We start from the raw sequence: 24,901 nt of genomic DNA on the forward strand, positions 1-24,901 counted from the left end.
CAAAGTCACTGGCCCAAGCATGAAGGACTTTAACAACAAAGGGTTGAAAGAGGTAGTAAAATAACAAACCAAACCAAAGCACAGCTAAGCCTCAAAGCTGGGCAAAGACGGTATTGAGTGGGCAGGAGCTTTGTGTGAGTTTCCAATTAGTATAAACCACAGAGAAATTGCTAAGCCACTCTGGCCGGATTTGCTGGAGGGTTATTGTCATCCTGTCCCTGGGTGACTTTCTGTGGCCACTTGGCTTTCAGGATTGTCTACAGTTTCCTTGGGAGGAAGATGTTCTCTTGGGAGCCATGAGGTCCACTTTACAAGCTGGAAGACTCCCAGCATAAGTGAGGACAAGCGGGGAGGGCCCCAGAAAACCATGCAGCCCCTTATGGTCAAAGAGGTCCTGCCCTGGGTTGTGGCACCCAGTTCCAAGACACCAAGGTGGAAGAGGCTCACCAAGGCAGAATGGGACTTTCTCATTTCAAATGCCTGGTCCCTTTCATAAGTCAAGGGAGAGGGCATTTTCTTTGGAAAACAAGTGAAGGAATTTCCTTTCCTCTCTCTCTAGCAGCTGGAAAGGGAACAGAGCTGCTAGAGGGGGAAGTGACCCTGGGTACAGGTAGGGTGTGAGTTGAAAGCTGACGCCACTGCCTCCTGGCATGCCTTAGGTTATCAGGGTTGTAAAGGAAACTCGGCAGTGATACTGAGAATAGTAAATTAAATGGGCAACTAGGGGAGTGTGATGCTTGTTTAAAAATAAAAGCAAATAAGAATTTCAAAATTGTTAAGAAAAAAATGCAAAACAACGAACAAACGATAAAAACATAAAACAACACGAGGGTCAACAGAGTCAAAGCTCTTGGGGTGGGGTGCGGGGTCGTCCCACCTCCAATCTCTATCAATGCTCCTTCTTGCCATGGATTCACTGTGACCCTGCCCAGCACCGCTGCAGGTGAGAGCAAGCCCTGCTCTCACTCAGACACAGCGGCTGCATCAAGAGGATCAGGACGGGGCGGGTGCGAGGTTCCCCTTGCTGGGTTCCCACTATGCAAGAAAGGATCCATCCATGGCCAGAGCCATCTCAGGGACTCCCAGGCAGACCCAGCAGGTTGCAGCTGCGGTTAGGACCGGGAACCCTCCCCACGGTGAACCAGGACTCGGAGGTCTTGCACATTAAAGCGCCCAGCGGAAAGATGGAGACCCAACTAAAGAGTTAAAGCAATAGTGACCCAAGGGGTCCCTTAGGGGAGGATTAAGAGACCAGGCTATTGGTGGCCATGATTCTTAAAGGACTGCAATCACCTGCAAGGCGCGCAAAGCTCAAAGCGCCTCACGGATCCTGCTCTCGGCAGAGGTGGCAGCCCTGGGTGGAACGTGGGCATCAGTTCCCGGTCCCTGGCTCCGCGAGTCCGCAGAGTGCCCTGGGTGTGTTTCTGGGCTGCGCCTGCGGCGCCCTGACCAGGTCCCCTGGTGGGGCGGGGGCGGGGCAGGCCTGGGGCTCCGCCCTCCGATGCCCCGGACGCCCCAGCTCTTAACCCGCGTGCGGAGGTGCCCAGCCACTGGGCTTCGCCAGCAAGCGAGTGGTCAGCAAGCAGCCGGAGCCGCAGCCGCGCGCGTCCAGTCCCGAGGCCGATGCCAGCTCGCCGGCATGGCTCCCGCAGCGGCTTCGGGTGGCAGCTCCCTGCCCAGTGGCTTCTCGTCTTCGCCACCTTCCCAGACTTAGTCTTCGTCTTTGAGTTTGTGAGTGGCGTGCGCGCCCTGCCCCAGGGCCGGGAGGGGACGGGATGGCTGCAGCGGCCGCTCTCTCACTGCACTGCGCAGCTATCCGGGCCCAAGCTGGAAGCTGCGCGGGTCCCCGGAGCGTCAAGGTAGCACGGACAGAGTGAGGGGGCCACCCTCAGAAAGTCCTTCCCACCGCCCAGTCTTTTGTTCCCTTCTAGACCAATGACAGTTCGCACCCAGGGTCAGATGCTGGGAGCAAGCCTGGCGGGGTCTCCTTGCGCTGGGTCTTCAGGGCTGCGCGCCCAGTTTGCTCTGCCTGGCTGTGCAGGGAAAACTCACCCCGCTCTTTGCCCTGTGGTCGGCCCAAGTCCTTGTAAGGATGCCTAGAGTTTTTCAAAGGACAGGGTTTTGTTTAAAAAAAGAAAAGAAAGAAATCAGCAATAGAAACCTAAGTATTGCCGACCGAAGTTTAGAGATCAAGAGAAACTGAATCCGAATTATTCTCTTCTGGACTCTTAAAAGTTTCCGATGAATGAATGTATGTGAGACAAATTTGACCTGGAATTAGAAAAATAGGGGCCAGAGTTTGCTCCGTAGTCATTCTCCCCTGGAGGGCGGGGAGCCAGTCCCCATGGCTTGGCTGACCTTGAGGGCTGGAGAAGGCTCAGCACCTGCGGCTGGTCCCGCCTTGCGCTGAAGGGACTGAGCAGCCCCTGTGGCTGCAGGAAAGATCTTTTCACTGTGGGTTCCTGGTAAGGTGTCACTGTGTCGCTAGGCTTTAGATCCCCAGCGGCATCAACTCCCTGGGGGCTTTTGGTGCTTTATTTTTTTTGGGGGGGGCGTGTGCTTTATTAATTCTGTGGGTGTCGTTGGCAGGTGGGGAGACCTTTTCCTGTGTGTACCACCCGGTGCAGAAGCCAGAGAGTTGGGTAAGGAGGACAGTGTGGGAAGCTGACAGGTTTAGAGCAGGACCCCTGCTTCTTGTCTGATGGTGAGAGGTGTTTACACAGAAGAGAGGAGGTTGTGTCATCCTTGAAGGACTTGGAAGAGGGGCCATGGGAAACCCATTTGCTCCGTGGCAGGGCTATCATTCATCCAGATTGACTTCAAATCCTGGGCATAGCCAGAACATGGAAGTAATATTTAAAAGAAATCTTGGACAGCATTGAGCCCAGCCCCACTATTTATAGACAGGGACAGCCAGGCCCCAAGTTGGGAGGGGGTTGCTCAAGTTCTGAGAGGTCTTTAGCTGGCTCTGGGGCCACCTGGGGATTTTCTACCTTCCAGGTTATCTGGAAAAACCCCCAACAGCACCAGGCACATGGATTCCGTGCAGGAGTCCCCTTAGGTCTGGCCTAGGCCTGAGAATACCCACTGGGTTTTCCTCTTTCATGAGGTTCCTCTGGGAGCTTCTGTTTCCCATCTCCTGTCTGTGGAAGGTTGGACTTCTGAAAATGAGCAGCTGTTGCCTGGAACCCGGGACTAAGGAGTGAGTCCTTCTTTCAGGGCTTTACAAAGAGGTATTTACAAAGGCAGAGCTTTGCAACTCTAAGAAATCATGTCTCATGGTGCGATGTGATGGGCAGAGAGGCTTGTCAACAAAAAAAGATCTTAGTGTCTCTTGAATGTCCTGTGAGTGACTTAGAGTCTTCAAAGCCCTATGGAGCTCAGTGAAGGCAAATGGTTTGCCCTGACTTCCCAGAAGGGACAACCTCCCAGGGCTCCCTGGCCTCTTCTTAGTGGCTCAGCAGGAGGGCAGGAGTGCCCCTGAGGGTAGGAACAGCCCAGCCAGGCAGCAAGATCTAATCTGTAGGGGAGTGGGGAGGAGGGTCCCAGCCAACCCACCACAGCCATCTTTGGTCAAAGTTGGGGGGGGGGGCGGGCAAATCTGAGAACCTTCTGTTAAACTTACTCCTCTAGCCTGGTTTTGTCACCTACCAGTAGTAGAAGTTTCCAGAATGAATAAATTCCCCCTGGTTCATACCATTTCCCTGTCAGCTGTCTTAGAAATTGCTTCTCTTCCACTTCTGTATTCTCCCCCTTTAGCTGTCACTTTCCTGGAGGCCCTGGACATCTTACTCTACCTCTGAGTTTCTTTCTTGCTTTCTGTGTTAGAGGCAGGGTTGCCGCTGTCGGGGTGGAGAAGAGGTGCACACTAACCCTTCAGGTTTTCCTCTGCATGGATGGTACACATGGAGCTGTGCGTGTTTTGACATGAGGAAGGAGTAGAGAAGAAAAGGGTCTGAGGGGCACCTGCTGCCCCTGGGAGGGTTTCCTTAAATCGTGGACTATGAAGCAACTCAACAAAAAGACAAAAAATACCCAACTAGAAAATGGGCAAATGACCTGAACAGACACACAAACACATATTATACTCTGCCATGTTAGTCACCAGGGGAATGGGATGGAAACCATGGGGCATATTGCTTCACACCATTAGGCTGGCTGTTCTGGTTTAAATGGGTCCAGCAGCAAGGCCTTCAATAAAACTTCCAAACAAAAAGAAAATGGAAAATAACAGGGTTGATTGAGGTATGGAAAAATATTGGAACTCTTGTGCATTGTTTCTGAAAATATAAGAGTTCAGATACCTTGGAAAACAGTTTGGTGGTTCCTCAAAAAATACCCTAGGACCCAGCAATTCCACCCCTACATACCCAACCACAGGATTCAAACCAGGGAATTAAATAAGTACATGCACACATGTGTTCCTAGCAGCCCTATCGGCAATGACCCATAGGGGCCAACAGTCCAGGTACCCATCAATGGATGAATTGGATAAACAACTTAGGATAGATTCCCTACTGTGGAAAATTATCCAGTAATTGAAAGGAATGCAGTTCTGATTCATCTTACAGAAGTTATCAACCTTGAAAGCAGCTCTTGTCTGGAACCCTTGAAAACTGTATGCAGAAGCCGGGTGTGGCACACCCTGTAATCCCCAGAGTCTAAGGCAAGTTCAGAGATGGGCTTAGCAATTTAGGGAGGCCCTAAGGGACCCAGTGGGAACCTGTCTCTAAATAAAATATCAAAAAGGGCTGGGGATGTGGCTCAGAGTTTAAGTGCCCCTGAGTTCAATCCCTGGTACAAAGAAAGAAAGAAAGAAAGAAGAGAAAAAAACTGTATACAGAGTGAAAGGGTCACAGATTGTAAGATTCTATTTATATAAAATATCCCAGAAAGTAAATCTGTAGAGACAGAACACATCCTGGTGGTTTTTCAGGAACTCAGGGAGGTGGGAATTGGGGAGCAATTAGATAGAGGCAATGACTACACCACACTAGGAACATGTTGAACACCACTCAACTGGTTGATTTAAGATGACTGGGTTTGGCCAGGCACGGGGGTTCCCGCTGATCATCTCAGCAATCTGGGAGGATGAAGTAGGAGGATCACAAGCTTGAGGCCAGCCTGGGCAACTCAGCAAGACCCTGTCTCATAACAAACACAGAAAGGGCTGGGGATGAAGCTCAGTGGTAAAGCACCCTGGATTCAGTCCCTCGTACAATAATAATTTGCCTTATTTCTTAGTGTTAAGGAAATAAAGCTTATACAATGGTGTCTAAGCCTGCTAGATAGCCCCTTGTTCTCTCCTTCCTTCTCCCTCAGTGATATCCCTAGGCCAAAGGTGAAGTTCATCAGGCTGCACTGTGACAATGAGCCTGGTGTTGTTAATGACAGCAGCATCCTGCACAAACCCTGCAACATGATGCTTTGAGGTTTACACATGTTGATGCTCTTTATGGATTCTTCTCTTGGTGGACATTTTGGCTATTTCTGGTTTGCTAGTTTTAGCTGTTGTGTACAACACTGGCAAGACCTTTCTTGTAATTGCTGCAGGAATTTTTCTGGAAATGCAGGAAGGATATAGCTCGCTGGGTCAGAGGGCACACAATCTGTTTTCCCAGGTGTTGCATATCTATGGTCCCCAAGAGTTATCCCTGTTCACCCACACCAGCACGGGACTTAGTAGAAAGCTCAGCGCCTCCACCTGCCCAGGCTCCTTCCAAGACTCTGCCTAATTTTGAATTAATTTATAAAGAACCCTCTCCCCAAAAAAAACTATATAAATAAGCTTCAGGCTTGACCTGGACCTTCTCTGACTCTTTCAGGCAGCCTATGAAAGTCCCCATTGTTCTTCATCCTTGTCCCCCTTTGGTAGCGTCAGACTTTGTAATTTTCGCTCACCCGTCGCATGTGAAACGCTTCATTATTTTTTAATTTTGTAGTGCATCGAGCCGATGATGAGTCACGGTTCAGTTTCTCAGGCCTGACATCCCAATAGCCTGGGAGGTGCAGATGTCTGGGGCCAGCAGGGTGAAGCTGCAGTCCACTCCCACGGCAGGGGACTGCCCACTGGAGCAGGCAGGGGTGGGCCTGGCAAGCTCCCCCTGGCTCAGCACCCCTATCCAAGAGCTCCTGACTCTGAAGGCTACAAGGTCCTCACAGGAAGTGGGAAGCAGGCCCAGCCCCTCAGCATGCCCCCATCTTTCCAAGCGCCCCCCAGGCAGTGGGGTTATGGCATCCCCCTGGATCCCAGGGGTGAGATGTCCAGGCCTTGCTTATGGCCTCCTCCCCTGCAAGAAAAAAATGTCCCCACCCACTGAGGACGCTTCTTTTCGGAGCCACAGTGTCTGCTTTCTCTCCTCCTCCCTTCCCAGCCAGGGCCACCATGATGCCCAGACCACCACTGCCCGATAGGAGGCTCCCATGGAATGCTTTCTGTTCCAGCTGTGACCAAGACTTCAGGAGGCCACTTATCCCACAAAGTGCTCTGAGAGAAGAGACCTCCACCCTTTCAGAACATGGGAAGGAAGTCCCTGGGGACACTGCCAAGACCCTTGACCCACCTCCCTCCTCCCCTGTAGGCAGGCTGGCAAAGAAAGAATGGGGAGAACCATTCTTGGATGAGAGTGTGCTAGGAATTCCATCCCGGGTGGGTGTTTCCCCTCCGGCATGCCCCAGGAGCACACAGAACAGCACGGTCGGCCGTCCATGGGTGAAAGCCAGCCCGTGTTTGGGGGTGGAGGAGGGATAGGGGAGCCATGGAATTGGTTTGCAGCTTTAATTTCTAAGGTAATTACTAAAACCAGAGCTGTTTTGTGATCCAAAGTGAAGAGGGTCTTGTTATTACTTGAGAGTGACCAGACAAGTCTTGGATGCTCCTCCGTCTGGGGAAGAGGTGCTCCACAGAGCCAGGATGGGGTTGCGGGGTGATGGCAGTTCCTTTGGGTGGTCCACACTCTGGCTTCATTGAACAGGCAGCCTGACTCCTAGGAGACGAGATTCCCAATCATGAAACCTAATTTTCAGAACTGGGGGGAAATTGAGGCTCATAAAACGATAATCTTGCCCAGGTCACTGGGTCCCCAGGGTCCCTGGAGCACATCCTACTGTGATGGCCAGTCTGTCCCATCCAGGCACCTAAGAGGGACTTTGTCTTCTAGAAAGGACTTTGTCTTCTGGGCAGGGCTTAGGTTCCTTCTCTCCCTGCAGGGAGTGAAACTCAGAGCCATGGGAAGCTGACCAGTACACCACCACCCTAATCAAAACACATTCAGCAGGTTCTGAGTCACTAGGCCCCAGAATCTGCAAGTGATAAGCCCTGCACCCCAACACACACACACACACACACACACACACACACACACACACACACACACAGGTTCAGGGTTCAGTGGGAGTGGTCATCTGCCCACTCCCAGGCCACACCTCAGGCTTTTTCAAAAGGTGTTTTGGTGTTCTCATGGGTCCAGGGCATGGATTCTCTGCCCCAGGAGAAATTTTCCGGTGGCCTCAGCCAGGAGCCTGGCCTGTGGTCCCCAGGGAGTGGGACTGGCCCTACTTGGACAGCACAGGACAGCAGCTGGGATGACCTTTCCTGCTGCATCCACTGGCTCCCAGCCCGGGGTCTTTGACCTCTGTCATGGGCCCCTCGATGGGGCTATTCAGGGAGGGGTACAGTCCCGTGCTGCCCGACTTTCTCTTTCCTACGTCTTTGCTGAAGGAAGGAGAATTATTGACAGAAGTCTCTGGTGCTGGGGGCGGGGTGAGGGGTGATCTTGGCTTTGAGAAGTGACTTTTCTAGTTTTTCAAGAACCCGAGGCCTGCTTTGATCAGGAGTCAGGGACTTCGAGCTGTTCTCTGGAAACTCAGTGTGGCCACCATGGGATTGCCTGCTTGCTGCCCCACGTCCCAGCGACACTTCAACAGGTTGCCTTAATGCTTTTCCCAAGTCACCCTACAGGCCCTGGCTGTGGGGGAACAGAGGCACCCCCTCTGCTGACCGCTCTCAGGAGAGAGTGGGAGAACCCGAGAAGCTGCTGCCAGGAAGAAAGCACTCAGGTTTCAGATGGCCAGGGACAGAGGGTGACCATTGGCATCTCCACCCACTACACCAGCCAGGAGACTGCGATAGCAGTGGTTCTGCCAGTCCACACCAGTTCTCAGGACCTCAGGAAGGGGTGGGCTTTGCTCTGGGCCCAGAGCATCCTCCCTAAGAGAAGGGGCTGGGACGGGGCCACCTAGGGCCAGCCCGTCTTGAGCTAGACAGGGGCTGGGGGCTGATTCCGCTCTGCCCAGCAGGAGGGTCTGGGTGCTTTCTACCTTGGCACGAGCCAGTCTGGGGCCTCCTCCTGCTCTCTGAACCATCAGTCCCTGGACATGGCACTTTGGGCCCACAGTCTCCAGGGACAGGCAATGGTGGGAGAGATCCTCCTGCAGGTGTCCTCTGGTGTGGATGGGTGTGAGGATGGTGGTAGCAGTGACCCATGGCCTTGAAGTAGGAAACCCAGGTCATGTGGCTGACCTCCTCCGGTTTTAGGTGGTTCTGAGGAGCATGGAGAATGGAGTAGGTCTCTGTTGGTGTTGCATCATGGTAGGTCCAAGATGCCTCTACATTCTGGTGGTGAGGCCCGGCTTCCAGAGTGCCTGCTGGGCCTCCAGCTGCCCCAGGCTGTCCCAGGGTGAAGACACACCACCCAGGGTTCTCTACCATTCTGGGTCTCAGGGTGCCCCCGCTGCCTCCTCATGGATGTCCCTGTGGGACCACACACCCCCCAGCGTGGAGTCGTCTTAATGCAGTGAGGCCCTGGGCCTGGGGAGAACATGTAGCAAGTTAAAGGAAAGCTTGTCACCAACCATGATGGGTCCACACACATGGACAGTAGGAGGACGGAGGTGGGGTGACATGGCCACTCTCAGTTGACCTGAAATTCAGATTCCTGTGAGGGTGTCCAGGACACACTGGGAGAGACACTGAAGTCCCTGTGAAGCTGCTGGATTGACTCTGGAAGGTCCCTAGAGGGGATGTGAGGGGTGAGCACCCCAAGAAAGGGAGGAAGATGACATCCCTGGCCTGCGGGTGGGGGTGGGTGAGGGGTCAAGACTGCGTCCCAGGACAGGAACCCTGCACCTGCAGATGAGGGGTGAGGTACTACTCCTCCCCTTCCAAGGCCGGGAGTTGATGGAGGCTCTTTGTCCAGGTGGAGGGTGGGGCAGGGACAAGCCAGCTTCCTGGAGCCACCTCCTCTGCCTGCCCTTACTGTCCAGACGCCCCAGCGGCTGCCAGCCAGGGAGGACAAGGGGGCTGGTCTCTCTCCTTGATGCCAATATTCTGGGCGATTTCTTGGTAAACTGCCGGTGGGACCCTAGGTGACCGACAGGTGACCCTGGGTGACCCTGGGCTCTGAGGACAGCTTGTCTGCATGTAGGCAATGGGTGTGTCAGTTTCCAAGCCAATAAAATGGGGCTGTAGTAGCCCCACCTCAAGGACTATGGTGGGGTTCTTGGACAGTTGTACGAGGACAGTTGTACGTTCTGAGAAACCCTTCCATGGGCGAGTCTGTCATTGTGTGAACATCACAGAGTGACTTGCACAGACCAAGACCAGTAGGATGATGCGTCCTGCAGCTCATGGCTACAGGTCAGGCACAGTTAGGTTAGGAGTGTGTAAGGAAGGGAGCCACCCCCCTGTGGGTCTTAGGACTCCCTCAGTCCAGCCAGAGTGCTCTGGGATCACTGGTCAACCTGCCCACCCATCACCACCTGGCACCTCAGGTGCCCCTGTGTGCCACTCTCAGGGCCAAGTGTGTGAGGCAAGGTGGGGTGAGGTTTGGGATTGGTGGGGCTGCTGAGGACACTCAGCTTGTTCTTTCCGTCCCCTGTCCCATTCAGATACCACTTTCTATAGGACCTTCCCAGTGGTCCTTCTTGCATTGAGAGGGGACAGCTGGGCTGAGGGCCATCCTGGCCATCCTAATGGGGCAGCTGAGGAGAAGGCACAGTGGCTTCCCCGTCTAGTCTTCTCTGCATCGGGGACCGGACACTTGCTGGGCTGCTCTGTGTGCCACTCGGCCAGACTGGTGCGGGATGGGTGGGGCAGCATTGTGGTTCCCGGTGTCAGACTGATGGCTGCACCTGTCCCCAGGTGTAGGAACCCATTACCACGGGTAGGGATTAGCCTTTCCAAAGTGACTTGTCATGGGTGGCAGTGCAGGGCCTGTCTGGATGGGCATCTTCTCTGGGAGGGGCATGCCCTGGCACAGAAACCTGCCCTCACCTCCCCCCTTGCCTTCCCTGTCAGGCGTGGTCAGATCTAGGGCCATGGCAGGAAGGGAACCACCCGTGGTGGGTCTCCGGGCACCCCCGAAATCCAGCCCCAGCATTCACTCATGTCCACTGCCGTGGGGGCCAGGGGGAGGCTTCTTTGCCAGAGGTGGCCCTTCCAGCCAGCCCCACCGGTTCCCTCCACCCAGTCTCCCACCTGGCCAACATTTACAGGTCATGAGAGGAGTCCTTGGCCTCAGGGGCAGACAGAGGGGTGCAACCGACATCCGTCACCAATCCCCAAGAGGGTATTCCTGGGACCCTCAGGAAGAGCGCCCGGCCCAGTGGGCAGTGTCCCCCAGGGCTGCGGCACACTCTCCTGTGTGTTTGCTGGCCACATTTCCAGCCGGCTTGGTGACTCCTGTCAATACCTTTGGTTTTTCTTGCACTGAAGCTGCAGCTTTCTGGTCTAGTGTTTCCACTGATTTTGTCTTTTCCAGGTGGCTTACTCTGTGTTTTTCACAGAAACTCCCAGTTTCTGTTTATCTTGTTGGCTGAAGCCGGTGGGTAGAGCTGTGGCAGGTGAAATTTTCCATCCAAATGAGGACCTGGATCCGAGAGGCATTTTGATTCACTTGGGAGCTAATGAATGTTCTGTAGCTAGTGTGGGGTGTGTGGTGGGGGGTGGATGTGAAGTCAGCTGTCGCCTGTTCTGTGGTGGCTGGTGCCCTGGGACAGGCTTCCCAGGGGCTGGAGGCTGGGTGGAGCTGCGGGCCTGGACGGGGATTGACCTGTTAATATCAACTGCAGGCCTGAACTTGGCCCCCGTTTCTTGGAATTCCAAGTCTCTACCCCGCTTTTTACAAACAGACCCAAATCCCCCAAGTCCTGCTGTCCTCTTCTGATTAGATAAAGGGACATGGTCTAAGCCTACCTGGGTCATCATGATGGGTCCCTCTGAAAGGAAGGAGCCTGGAACCAAAGGGGTCGGAGGAGGGAGCCCCTGGCACAGGTAAGCTGAGCTAGGTGGCCTCCTGAGCACACTCAGGGCTCGTCCCAGGGGCAGCCCAGAGGTCAGACTCCCAATAACCTGCCTTTCCAGAGGGCAGAGAGGGAGGGGTTCTCTACACAGAGCTACCTGACCTCCTCCCCAGGTCCCTCCCATGGGATCAGCATCAGGGACAAGGCAGCAGTGCAGATCCCTGGACTCTGCTCCTGTCCCGGGCAGAGCATCTTGCTGGTCCTTCTGGGGCCCTGACACTTTCACCAAAGCCTGAATCTACCCTTGGTGTACCCAGAGCTGCTCCTGTGGGGACCAGCAGCGAGTCTGAAGAGGAGAGGAAGGAGACAGGCCCACCCTCCGTGTGTGTGTCATTGAATAAGGCTTATCTCCCTGGGCGTGCCTGTCCCCAGGGCTCACTGTGGTCACTCTGGAGTCTGTCCAGTGCATGACTGAGTGGCAGGGTGAAGGAGGCCTGCCTGGACTAGTCAGGAGACCTGTGCCTCCATACCTGGGAGGTGGGCTTCCAAGGACTAGAGAAACCTGTGGTGTGTGCTTCCTGCCCTCTCAGCCTCCCCTCCCAACAGGGAGAGAGGCCCCCATCCTCCCTCTGGACCTATCATGGGTGGGCAGGCCAAGGGCCTTGGGAAGGCCTCGCTGTTTAGGAGTCTTGTTTTCCCCCTTTTTGTGTTCTTCTGTGACCTGGCGCCCTGCGTTCACCCTGGTCTCAGAGTCTGTCATCCTGTGAGGCCATGTCCCTCCTCCATGGTGGCTCCTCTTTAACCAGCCTCTGTACACAAGAATACATGCACACGTGGGTACACACATATGCCCAACACCCACAGCTGCACAAATCAGCTCACATGCCCACACATGCACAACTCGCACATCAAAATCACACACGCATGCACTCTCACAGAAGAAAACCACCCGTCTTCCACAGAACACGCAGGAGGATTCGTGAGCCATCACCCTTGGAGCTGGTGAGGCCGCTGGCCTCTCCTAGAGCACACAGTGATTGTGCTGGACAAACCGCCCACACATACCTCCTCCTGGCGCTGAAATAACCCTTGAGTGATGAACTAGTTGGGTGAGAGCAGAGTCGGTGGCTGGTTGGGGCTGCTGTTCCTGGAGGTCTCAGGAGAGCTCCCTGCCCGGCCCAGAGCCCCAGGAAGCCTGGATCACCCACACATGCCACTCATCTGGCGAGGCTATCTCTCTTTTCCCTCCCTGGGGACATGATTTTTGCCTATCGGCCCAATGGCAGCATGGCTCAGCATTGGGTGCAAGGTCTGAGTGCTGTGGCCAGTTCCTCTTGCTTCTCACTCTGGTGGCATTTGCCTGCAGGGGGCTCCCAGGGTGGGGTGGAGAGCCAGGTGTGGGGGTCAGCTTTGGTTGAGGTCTTAGCCTGTTCTGCTGGAGAGGAGTCTCTGCTGCAGAGATATTGACAGGGTCCAGTGAACCCCGCCCGGGAAGCATCCAGAGAATTCCAGCAAGCTCCTGGCATGGACCTCAGTCACCAAGGCCTGCAGGGAAGTGCTGGGGATGAGGATGAAGAGCCCTTTCAGCCACACAGGCAAAGGAAGCTGCAGATGAATCTCAAGAATGTGCTGGAGAATTCCTTTCCCCTGGTGGGACTGAGGCTCATTGTTAGGAGAAAGGCCTCCCTCTGTCTTCGCGCCTGTCCCGTTTCCTTCTGCAGAGGCAGATGAATTTTTCTCAGATTTCAGTTACTGGGAGATTGTGTGTTTTGTACTTTTTGATGCTTTTGAGGTAATTATTAAATTTCAGCCCTCAGCAAGTTTGGAAGTGGAGAGTTGTAGAGATCATAGACCCCTGGGCTTTTCACCTGGCCACAGGTGAGACTTTGCTTTGTCTGTGACAATGGTTATAAGCACGTAGAACTCTCACTTGTACCTGGTTCTCAACTCTCATGATTATCATCATCACTATATTTTAGATAAGGGAACAGAGAGGTTAAGGAACTTGCCCAGGGTCAACACAGCTGAGATACAAACTTGCTAACTTGGTCTCTGGAGTCCGCACCCTTACCCACTCCAGTATACTTCCCATGGGTTAATTCAGAAAGATAAAGAATCTTCCTGAGGGTCACATAGAGAGAATTCCCTCAAACACTTATCTCTTTAGGGGATTTTTTTTAATCTTTGAAAACATCTTGTAGAGTTTTGTACATGGTCCCTGGTTCTTACAGAACTTCAGCTCTGCCCTGCATCCAACCCCGGACTGAATTAAAGAAGGTGATTTCCATCCCCCAAATACCAGGGCAGGGAGGGACCTCCAAGAACCCACACAGCTCCCCCATTCACAGTGACTCTGTGTCCTGGCAGTTAGAGGACACACAGGACAAGCTAGTCTCATGTTCAAGTCAAGGTAGAGATCAAAACAAGAAGAGAGGAAATTTTAGGGTGATATTTTGCACAGAGAGGTACACAGAGCTGCAGAGGCGAGCTCAGGCCTCCCTGGAAAGCAGGGCACTCAGGAAGGACCTGTGTCCTCTTCTGTTTGGCTGGAGTTACCAGAACATCACCAGGAGCCTTATGTTATGAAAATGTGTTTCCAGGCCCTGGGCAAAGAGCTGGGTCCTCTGCTCCTGGGCATGGTGCTGGGCACCACATTTTTTTTAAGGTGTCCCAGCTGATGAGATGCTGAGTCAGGACTGGGGACCACAGAGACTCAGCCCCAGGTCCTGCCCCCAGCTGGAAGCTGGGGGCAGAATTGACCGGGATGTCCACATAGAGAGCTCTACCTGTGACAGCTGCTAGAAGCTGCACTGTCCTGTTAGGAGGGATGGTGAAGGGGTGCAGGTCACAGGTGACGGGACTTGTCTGGACTTTAACGCGGGTGAGCAGACACCTGGCAGTGCCTCTGCTTGGGTGAGTAACGTTTTCAAAACACTTGCCTCTGAGCGTTCGCTCCCTGGCAGCTGCAAGTTGCCTGGAGCTTTCTTTACAAAGGGAGATGCTTGACCCCTCACCTACCCCTTGCTCTTGACAAATATTTGGCCATCGGGTCCTGAGGCCAGGCAGGAATGGCTTGCTCACTGCCCACGAGTGCCTTATCTCCCGGGTGTGGGTGCTGCGCCTGCTCTCTGTTTGCTTTCTGCCCACTTAGTAGGTGGAGAGGGGTGGGCGCCAGCTCCCATGAGTCATGCCGCACCTCAGCTCTCCACGCTCACCCCGATTTGAGTCCATCTCCTGCCGCCCCGTGTCTCCACCTCGTGCTGGGCTCTCCGGTCATCTGGAGGTCCTGCATTTGCTTCAGCATCCTCTGGGCTTGGCACACACTCCTCCTCACCCTGGAGAGCTGCTCCATCACCCTTCGGCCTGCTGATCAGCCCAGTCCACTTCTTTCAAGAATCAATGGAGGGACTGGGGTTGTGGCTCAGTGGTAGAGCACTTGCCTAGCACGTGTGAGGCCCTGAGTTCAATTCTCAGCACCGCACAGAAATAAATGAATAAAATAAAGGTCTATCAACATCATTAATTTTTTTTTTTTTAAAAAGTCATGGAGCTGGGCACAAGCCTGTAATCCCAGCCACTTAGGAAGCTGAAGCAGGAGGATCTTGAGTTCAAACCAGCCTCAGGAACTTAGAGAGGCTCTAAGCAACTCAGTGAGACCTTGTCTCAAAGTCAAAAGTAAAAAGGGCGGGGATGTGGCTCAATGGCCTAATGTCCCTGGGTTCAATCCCCGGCACCAAAAAAAAAAAAAAAAAAGAGAGAGTCAATGGATACCATGCACCAGGTCAGACTGCTTTGCCATCCAGGGCTGGGGTTGTCCACCTTCCTTACACACGTGTCCCTCTGTGCTGTCAGGGATTGGTTCCAAGACACCCCTCCCCACTCAGCTACCCAAATCGGGGGATGCTCAAGTCCCTGTATAAAATGGCATGGTATTTGCATCCTCTGTATACTTTAAATCCTCTCTGCAGGAGTTCTGTTTTCTAATACAATGTAAATGCTGTGTTCCTGGTTGTTATACCATATTATATGACAAGAAAAAATAGCCCCTACCATATTCATTATAGATGAAATTACTTTTCTGAATTTTTTAGGTGGGGTGACATATGGGGATTGAACTGAGGGGTGCTTTACCCATGAGCCACATCTCCAGCCCTTTTATTATTTTTAGACAGAGTCTTGCTCAGTTGCTGAGGCTGGTCTGGAACTTGCCATCCTCCTGCCTCAGCCTCCCCAGCTGCTGGGATTCCAGGTGTGCACCACCACTAGCTATTTTTCTTAATAGTTTAGGTGTGTGGCTGGTGGGATCTGCAGATGTGGAACCTGCAGGGGTGGGGAGGGGCAGTTGAACGTGGCTGCTGCTCACGCATCTGTCTCTGACGGGCTGCTGGCCTCCGGGGTGGGCGGTGCCTTATCCCAGTTATTGGGTGGTGCCGGGCACAGTGCCAGACGCTTCAAACTCACATCCACAGTTTCAGCCAGTTCACACCAGCCCACACAGTGGGGAGACTTCTGCCACTTGCCTGGTGGCAGAGAAAGTGGAGGCTGGGCCACTTGCCACAGCCTCCTGCTCCGGCGGAGCCCCTCGCATGTCCAGTGGACCCTGAGGGATGCGGATGCCCCGGGGCCATAGCAGAGGGAGGAGCCTTTGCTCACCACAGCTGTGGCCGCTGCCAAAGAGCTTCTGCACAGGACCTGCACAGAGGGAAGAGCAGCAAAAGACTCTGCTCAGGGGAAGGGGACTAGTCCAGGGCGAGGCTGGACAGGACTCATCTCTGTCACAAGCAGTGGGATGAAGAAGGGCACGAGGCCTCTTCTGGGCCCTGCCTCGCCTGCTGCCTTCCTCCTGCTACTCCCCTCCAGCTGTTCTGCCCTCTCCCTGATGGCCCCTGAGCCTCCACCCTGTGGCAGTGGCTGGCCAGCTGTCCATACCCTGGGCACCTTCTGGCCAGGGCAGTGAAGGGCACAAAGGATGACCTGCAAGGTGTTCCCCTGTGATTCCGCTCGTGCAAAAATTCAGAATAGCGAACTCTGTAGATAGAAGGTAGATTAGTAGCTGCTTAGGGAGACACAGGGCAGCCCAGGCTGCGTGTATCTGGCTGTGTGAAGCCCACTGACCTGGACACCTGTAATGGGTGGGCCCTGCCGTATGCAAAACACATCTCTTTAAAGCTATCTAAAGAAATTGACTTTTGCCAGGCGTGGTGGCACATGCCTGTAATCCCAGCAGCTGGGGAGGCTGAGGCAAGAGGATCAATTGTTCAAAGCAAGCCTCAACAAAATTGAGGCGCTAATCAACTCCATGAGGCCCTGTCTCCAAATAAAATACAAAATAGGGCTGGGGATGTGGCTCTGTGGTCAAGTGCCCCCAAGTTTAATCCCCAGTACCCCCCTCAAAAAAAGAGAGAAACTTTCTTTCACACTCTTACTATGAAACCTACTATAGATAAACAATGCAAAGGAAAAACCCAATCTATAAGGGCCCATTTGTTAAATGAGGTAGGGCAGAGTCCTGTGGTCTGCCCAGAGGCTGGGGGCTGGGGCTGAGCCCAATCTGGGCTTTGGTCTATGGACAGCTGTGGACAGAGGTTCAGACCGTGGATTCCAGGATCTTGCATCCATGTGCAAGAGAGAGAGAGCTGGAGTGACAGGGATGGTGCATTTCCCAGGAGGCTGGGACATCGCCTTTGCCAGGCTGGGAAGCAGACCCAAGGCAGGTCTGGCTCCATCCCCAAGTTCCTTCTGTGTGGCTGCTGGAAGCTCAGAGCCAGAGCTGGCAACCAGCATGTGTGAGACCTTGGTGAGCACGTGGAGCAGGGCCCCTGCTCTGATCTCCAGTCATTTGTTCTGCCCCTGACTGCCGACCACCATTCCTACCTCAGGCCACACAGGGAAGAATCTGGTTGTAAGAGGTGAATTGAAATGACTGCAGACCAGGAGCTGAGTGCCCTTTCTGACTGTGCCGTTTCCAGGTGCCACCTGGGTGCCAAGTGACCTTGAACGTATTTTACAGTTGATTCAGCCACAATTACAATATTGCCACCATAAACATAAAAACAAGCCACGATCCAATTCATCTTTGCCTGCCGGTGCTTCAGGGGAAGCCCAGGCACCCAGCTCCATGCTGCGCCCTTCTTACATGAATCAGAAAACCCCCAGAGAGCAACAGTGTTCCTCAACGCCAAGTCCACTGGCCACCAAGAGCACCTCAGTCCCAAGGGTCCCACAGGTCCATAAAGGAGTGCTCACCCACCATGGGTGACCCAAGGTGCTCCTTCAGGGGTTATAGTTCATGAGGCACTTGAGTCTAGCTGTGACCACTCACCAGAACACAAAGGCCCATTAACCCAGGAGGAATAGCCAGTGGTTCTCCTAGGGCCCCCAGGAGTCAGCAGCTACATGCAAGGGGGACTTCCTTCCCACCATCCCCTGGTTGGAGAAAGGGCCATGTCACCACCAACCAGGTACACTTCTGCTCAAGCTGAGGCCCCGAGGAGATGTCCAGGACCCCCCGGGAGCATATGGACAAGGAACCTTAGATCCAGCTCCTCAGATGGGCACAGGTGACCAGACCTAGAGGGGGTCCCAGGTTGATGCCTCTCTCTGCCCACTAGCTGGACATGCCTGACCAACTCTTCTTCCACCGCCCCACCCCTCCCCATCCACCTGCACCTCTGTTACCAGGAGGGCTGCCTTCACCTTGGGGAGCAGGGTCCCGGAGGCTGGCCCCTGCCATGGCTCCCCAGTGGCCAGGCCACACATGCTGCAGGGCTCCTCTGCCACTGGCTTCTATACAGGGCTGACAGAAAGGATCTGGGAACACAAATGGCATGTGGCCTTTCTTCTGTGTAAGATCCACTGTGAGGCCCTGGAGACCAGCAGCACCCTCATACGGGATACCTGCCCACTAGAGAGGGCCCAGGCGCCCACTCTCAAGAGGCCTGCTGCTTGGACTCTTGAAATCTCTGCTAAATTACAACTAAAAACAGCAGCGTTTCACCTCTTTTGCTTTGAAAAATGCCAGGAACAGAAAAAAAAAACAAATAAATAAACCCAACAAAATGGAAAAAAAAAAACAGAACAATGGAAATGACCTCGTCCTCTCACTGGTCAAGGAGGCCATGTTCGAGCCAGGTCTGTGACCACTATGCACATCTCAGGCCCTGAGCCAGCTTCCACCTATTAGACTCCAAGCTGTCCCCACCTCCTGCTGGAGCCACCTGCAGGGCAAGCAGGGACCCTTCATCTCAGTGCTTTCTGGGTCCCCAAGATGAGGGACTTCAGCTCCCCTGGGCTGCACTGGTCACACCACCTCTGTAAGGAGACAGGCTGGGGACTGGCGGGTGGGAGTCAGAGGAAGCAGCCGCGGATTGCAAGGGACCTGAGCCAGGCCAGATGGGGACAAGTGGGGAGAGGCGCTGTGTCCTGGACTCCCATCCCTGCCCCTTCTGACTCCCAGGACGCAGCTTACCAGTGCGTCGCCGCCCTGTTCTACCTTGGCGCCTCCGTCCTGGAAGCCCTGGCCACCATCTCCATGCAGGACGGCTTCATCTACAAGCACTACCGCGAGAACATCGCGGCCGTGGTGAGTCCCGCCTGCCAGCAGGCGCATGCGCACAAGCAGCTCTTGCTGTGCTGCCACCTAGGTGCAGCGGAGGCTGTGCCCTGAGAAGGGAGTGCTAAGCCCAAGGCACCCGGGTGGCCAGGCCTGGAGTGCAGGGGTCTGAGCGCCCCCAGTGTCTGATGGATCCTGCACCATCTTATTTAACCCTCTCAAAGCCCCATGACCTGGGTACCTATGCAGGGCAGAGCGAACCCGTGTTCTCTGTGGCCAGGTGCTGTGCCACTCGTGACCTTGGCACCAGTTTGGAGCAGTGTGTCTGGACACTTGGGCCTCTGACCCTTCTGACCCTGGCCCTCCCGAGGGTTGTCCACTGAAGCAGACCTTCAGGGACAGGGACACTAAGGTCAGGGACAGACTTTCTTTTAATGGGATGGGTGGGAAGGGCAGGGAGAAAGGATGTTTCACAGAAGCTTTTTCCAGGGCTGCCCAGGGGTGCGCCTGGGCCCATAAACTCGTTCTGGCTGACAGTGGATTTCTAACTGGGTACAGTGCAAAACCAGAACGGGTTCCCGAGAAAGAGCTCCTCAGATTTCTAGAAGTCAATCCATGTCATGCAGATCCTGGTGCAAAATATGGTAGTAGCCCACAGATAGCTGCTCCGGTGGCCAGACCAGCTCTTCCTCCTTTAGGAAGGGGCAAGGCAGAGGCAGAGAGCAGCCCATGGGGATGGGCAGTGGCCAGCTTTGGGATGGGGTCTGGTGAAAAAGTCCCTCATAGCCTCATCCCTGTGGGCCAGACCCTTTCTCTGGATAAACTGCCAGCTTACAACCACTTCCCTAATCATGGCCACCTCGGGGTCCCTGACACCCCCTGAAGTGTCCCTCAGTGTGAGGATGTCTCCCCACATGGCCAGTTGCTAAGCAGTAGCACAGCCAGCCAGGAGCCTGGTTGCTCTTCCCTCCCTGAAACGCTGGTCCTCCATCTCCACCATCATCCCTCTGACCACTCCAATTCTTCTCTGTCTCGGGGGCACCTCTACCTCTCCCTATCCAATCCCAGAAGCCACTCTCTCAACAGACATCAGCAAAGCATTTGGCAGTTCCCATAAAATTGTTGCAGACTGTGGTAGCAAAACATAGATGGATTATGGTTGGTGGGTCTATGCTTGATGGAAAAGTCCAGGTGGGGCGGATAAGTGCCAGGGCAGGTCTCCAGTTGAGAACCACTGGGCTCTAGTGGATTGTGCTGTATTGTGACTTTTCCTTTTTATCGAAAGGCAGCGTACACTCAGAGAAGTGCACAGGCCACAAGTGTACAGCCTGAATTTTCAGAAAGTGAGATTCCCTGTGCAGCTAGCGTCCAGATGGAGAATTAAGACTCAGTAAATAAAGAGCTTCCAGAAATACCCCTCTTGTCCTACCACTACCACTGTGCAACTCTGCCACCTGTCACCTTCTGATTTCTAGCACCCAATTCAGTTTTGCCTGCCTTTGAACTTCACTCGAGTAGGGTTACACCAGGTCCATTCTTTTATGACCGGCTTCTTTCTCTCAACCTGGTACTTGTGAGATTCATCTTGTGGTCAAGTATAGATGTGTATTGTTTATTTTCACTGCAGTTTAGTATTTAGTATAAATATTTAGTATTTAGTGACATTTCTCCATTCCATGTTTGCTTATGTCCCCACATTTTGTTAGTGGAGTGGGATAGTCATGAGCATGCCCAGGTAAAGTCAAGAGTGCTAGAATCAAGATCCAAATGTTCTCAGCAGGCAGATGCACTGAACCAAAATCATGAAGGTAAATGCAAACCAGGTTCCATGCAGTCATGAGATCCACTAAAAACATCCACTGGATCAGGACATGGGGCAGAGGGAGTCATGGTTCCTCAGGATTTAACCCCAGATCCCTCCCAGCCATAGCATGCCCCTCAGGTGGTCTTGGGGTGGCCATTGCAGGGCATATGGGGGCCTGGGGAGGGGTCTCCAAGCTTCTCTCACTTTGAAGGCTTCTGGCCTGTCTTGAGGCTTCTGTGTGGTTCCTGGTTGGGACATGTCTCAGAACCTGAGCTTCTTCCCCATCTTGTTTGGTGGTGGCAGAACTTCCTTGCCCAACAGGATTGGCGGAAGCTGCCTGCAGAGACCCGGATATTTCTAGAGAAATCTGGAGGTTTCTTCTAATGGCAGGGTATCTGAAGCCAGAACCCATCCCTGCATGTCCCGGCTCTAACCGCCCTCAGTGTGCCCTTCTTCACCCCATTTGCAAAACACTTTCTATTTCCTGTTACAGTGGGGACTTCTGCTGGGCTTGTGCCAAAGGGCCTCTATGGCCTGGGAGTGCCATCAGATGGGCACAGGGGGGTTTCGGGGCTGCTCACTCGGGTGTGACCACGCCCTTCAGACCCAGGAGTGCCGAGCTGAATTCTCTTAGGCTTGTTATTAAGTAACTCGGCTTACTCATCGCCTCTGGCCAGTGGGGGGAGAGCTTGCCCAAGCATGGGGGCAGGGTGAGAGCGGGCACCCTGATGACTGCTGTTTATGGCATTTTTCAAGAGTCACAGAAGCGTGGCCACCCTAAGTGTTGTGCTTGGGCTGGAAACTCTTGGCCCCTGCCCAAGGTCAAAAAAAAACAGGTGCAGAGATTGAATTTGGGGGCAGGTGAGCCTTAGGAAGGAGGGTGACAGGAGCAGGCAGTGCCCAAGTGACATGCTAGCCAGTGACCATTGCCACCACCCCAGGGCTGTTGTTCCCAGTGACAAAATGGCTGCATCCTCTCACAGCCTTATTATTTTTAATTGATTAATTAAGTCATTTAAATCAGGTATATATGGCATCAGAATGCATTTTGATTCATTGTAAGCAATTGTCACAGCTTTCTTAGGGAGTCCCTTCTTTTTGACAAAAGCTAGACATCCTCCTTACCTTCCCTGACCCGCACTTCCCATGGATTCTGGCCTTCACCCTTGCCTGGGTGGGCAATGATGGATCCCAGGATAAGAGTCCAATAGGGTGTTGGGATGTCCAGGAGCTTGGAGACCCCATCAAGGGCCAGCAGGCCCATGTCTCAGATATCATAGCTCAGCCATCACCATTGCTGGTGGCCACTGTCTTGCTGGTGCCTGTGAGGGGGAGGGGGAAGTTTCCACTGAGTCATTGACACCTGCCTGGATGCTTTCCTTGCAGGGGCCCTCAGTGTTCCCATTTCAAGTCAGCTGACCACACCTGGACGTTGGGTGAAGTTGGTAGTTTCATCTTGCATTCTAGGACCCAGGGATCTTGAGTCAGGTCCCCTGGGGCTGTGTGGGGAGAGGATTAGGGATGCACCTGAGCTCCCCAGGAAAGGCTGTGTGCGTGAGTGACAGACAGTGGCAGCCCAAGGACCATGCGGTGCTCCAGGCAGCGTGGACCCTTGGGCCTCCCTGCCTGCCCCCCACCCCCAATACTAATGGGGTCTCTCTGGGTTCCAGGTGTTCTCCTACGTGGCCATGCTGCTCTACGTGGTCCACGCCGTGTTCTCTTTAATTAGGTGGAAGTCGTCATAAAGCAGCCAGACTTGAGCTGAAAACCCAGAGGTGTTGGCGGATCAGCCCATCCTTCAGCGTAACTTTCTAGAAGGCAGACATGCTCTCAAGGGGGCAAAAAGAAGAGAAAAAAAAGCAACACTTTCCCAGGGGTATCATGTTGACCTTCCCATTGACCTTTCCACCAGGGCAGGGACTGGCTGCTAACCTGCAGTGCTGAGCTGTCCAGGGCCTCTTCCTGTCTGTGAGAGGGCCTGTGGGGTGGGACACAGGGAACGTGACCTCAGAAGACCACAGCATCCCCTTCTGGCCCCTGGGCTGGGTCTTGAGAACAGAAGATGGGAGCTTCCATGGGCTCCGTGGAGACCCATTTCATGGGGTGCTTCTAAGCGTCGTAGGAACTGAAACTCACCCTACTGACATTTCCAGATGCCACAGCGGAAGATGAGAACCCTCTGAAAGACTTTATAAAGTGCCCGTGTGTACAGTTCCTCTGTGGCTGTGCTGGGGGTTTGGTTTGAATTGCCCTGTGCTGGGAACCGGCTCCTAGCAGCCTTCTGAGGACCTTTGACTTAATCAGGAGGCAGCCTCAGTGACAGTCAGATGACATCATGCACTCTCAGCCACCGCCCTCACCCTCCCAGAATCCCACTGCCCGGATGGCATCCCCTCCCTGGAAACTCGCCAAGTGCCAGCCTGGGCCCCAGCCATTCCCCCCAGTAGTCTGTGCTCAATTAGAATTCCCTTAAACTGCCTGTGGTCCCAGTGGCTTCAGAGGCTGAGGCAGGAGGATCGCAAATCCAGCTTCAGCAGCTCAGTGAGGCGCTAAGCAACTCAGTGAGACCCTGGCTCTAAATGAAATACAAGAAAGGGCTGGGGATGTGGCCCAGTGGTTTAGTGCCCCAGGGTTCAATCCCTGGTACTAAAAAAAAAAAAGAAAGAAAGAAAGAAAGAAAGAAAATTCTTAAACCCAAAGAAAACTAGGTACAGATGTTTCCTCTCACTTTTTGTAAAGCTGATCCAAACTGTTTTGAGCTGTGTGGTCTGTTCTGTGTTCTCTGGTGACATGGATAATCAACTGGTTTCAGAATGTCCCTGGGGAGAAAGGGGACCCGGCTGCAGAGTCGAAGGAAGCAGAAACACCCGGTGGACACTGGGTTTCTGGTGTTAGCTGTCCAGGCTGTAAGTCGACAAAGGTCCCTAAGTTGGGAATCTGGAAGCCCAGCCCCTGTTCTGAGTCCCCTTGATTCCATGGCTCAAGAATGAGTGACATTCCAGGATCACTGGTACCAAAATCTGGGTCACTGGTATCAAAATCTAGCCACTTGCAACGAGTCCACTGAACATAACTGAAATTTCATAGGAAACCATGAGCAACAGGCTTGGCAGGGGCTGTAGCTAAAAAGCAAAACTAAACTACAAATTATAAAATAATAGGGGTTTGTCATGTGTGTACAAAATTTGCCATTCAGTGTCGATGGAAGGAAGTCTCAAAACTGCCCTCCGCAGGGACTCACCCCAGAACTTGGTGCAAGCGAGGCTCCTTTGCAATAGGGAAGGGAGGGAGGCAAGAAGGCTGAATTGAATTTTCCAAAGTTAAAATTTTTTAATCATTTAAATAAACTTTCATAGGACCTCTCTCATTTTTGCTAATTATAAAACCCTTACTAGTCCATGGCTTTGCTGAAGACTCTGATACAGCTTCCTGTCCCTTCTGTCACAAGACCATTTAGAAATCTGCAGATTCATTTCCCATTTGAGTTGCATCCAATTTTTTTTAAATACTTTTCAGTATCGATGGATCTTTCTTTTTGTGTGTTTATCTTACTGTGGTGCTGAGGATCAAAGCCAGTGCCTCACACGGGCCAGGCAAGTGCTCCACCACTGAGCCGTGACCTCAGCCCCTGAATTGCATCCTACTGGAATTGGGTGTGAATGGGGCAGGTGTGGTTTCCTCAGGCCCCCAAATGCCCTCCCCAGGTCTTGCTCCCCTTCTCCTGCCCCTCTAACCAACCCACCCAGTGCCCCCTCTGCTCCTGCACTAGCTCTCAGCTGTCTGTACCCAGCTTTTTGGTGTCTGCAGGTGCAAGTGTCAGCTGAGTGGCAGTCCTACCTGCTCAGGGCACCACTTCTCTGAGAACCCACGATGCCTGGGGAGCCAGGGGTGGCAAGGGAGGACATTTAAGGAACCTGCTGGGTAAGCACAAAGGCACCCAGACCCCAGAGACTGAGCTGTGGCCGAGCCCCTGATGCTGGCTCCCTTGGCCCCTCCAGGAAGGGGTGGATCTGGTGCCCAGGCTTCTCTGCATGGGGGCCTTGGGCAGCCCCTTCTGGCCTTGGGGCCCTGATTACTCCCAGATCTGTCCTTATGCAGATCTGACCGCTGGCCTCTCAAGAAGTGACGACAATGAAGCCAGTGTGGTGGCACACACCAGGGACTTGGGACACGGAGACAGAGGATCACACGTTGGAAGCCTCTGTGACTTGGCGAGAGCCTGTCTCAACTTGAAAAATAAAAAGGGCTGGAGATGGAGTTTAGGGGGAGCCCTGGGTTCAATCCCCAGGGCTGAAGGGGAGAGA

The 24,901-nt window shown here is 53.6% G+C and overlaps 1 pseudogene across 1 annotated transcript; it reads left to right on the forward strand.

Annotated features, from left to right (window-relative positions):
- Positions 1-1,639: 1,639 nt before the first annotated feature.
- On the forward strand, positions 1,640-22,446 carry LOC308640712 (myelin and lymphocyte protein-like; annotated as a pseudogene). The gene is made up of 3 exons: positions 1,640-1,731; positions 18,698-18,823; positions 22,268-22,446. The product of its transcript is annotated as a myelin and lymphocyte protein-like (transcript).
- Positions 22,447-24,901: the final 2,455 nt, after the last annotated feature.

Source organism: Spermophilus citellus, assembly GCF_964194105.1.
Source record: "Spermophilus citellus genome assembly, contig: SCAFFOLD_94, whole genome shotgun sequence".
Taxonomy (NCBI): domain Eukaryota; kingdom Metazoa; phylum Chordata; class Mammalia; order Rodentia; family Sciuridae; genus Spermophilus; species Spermophilus citellus.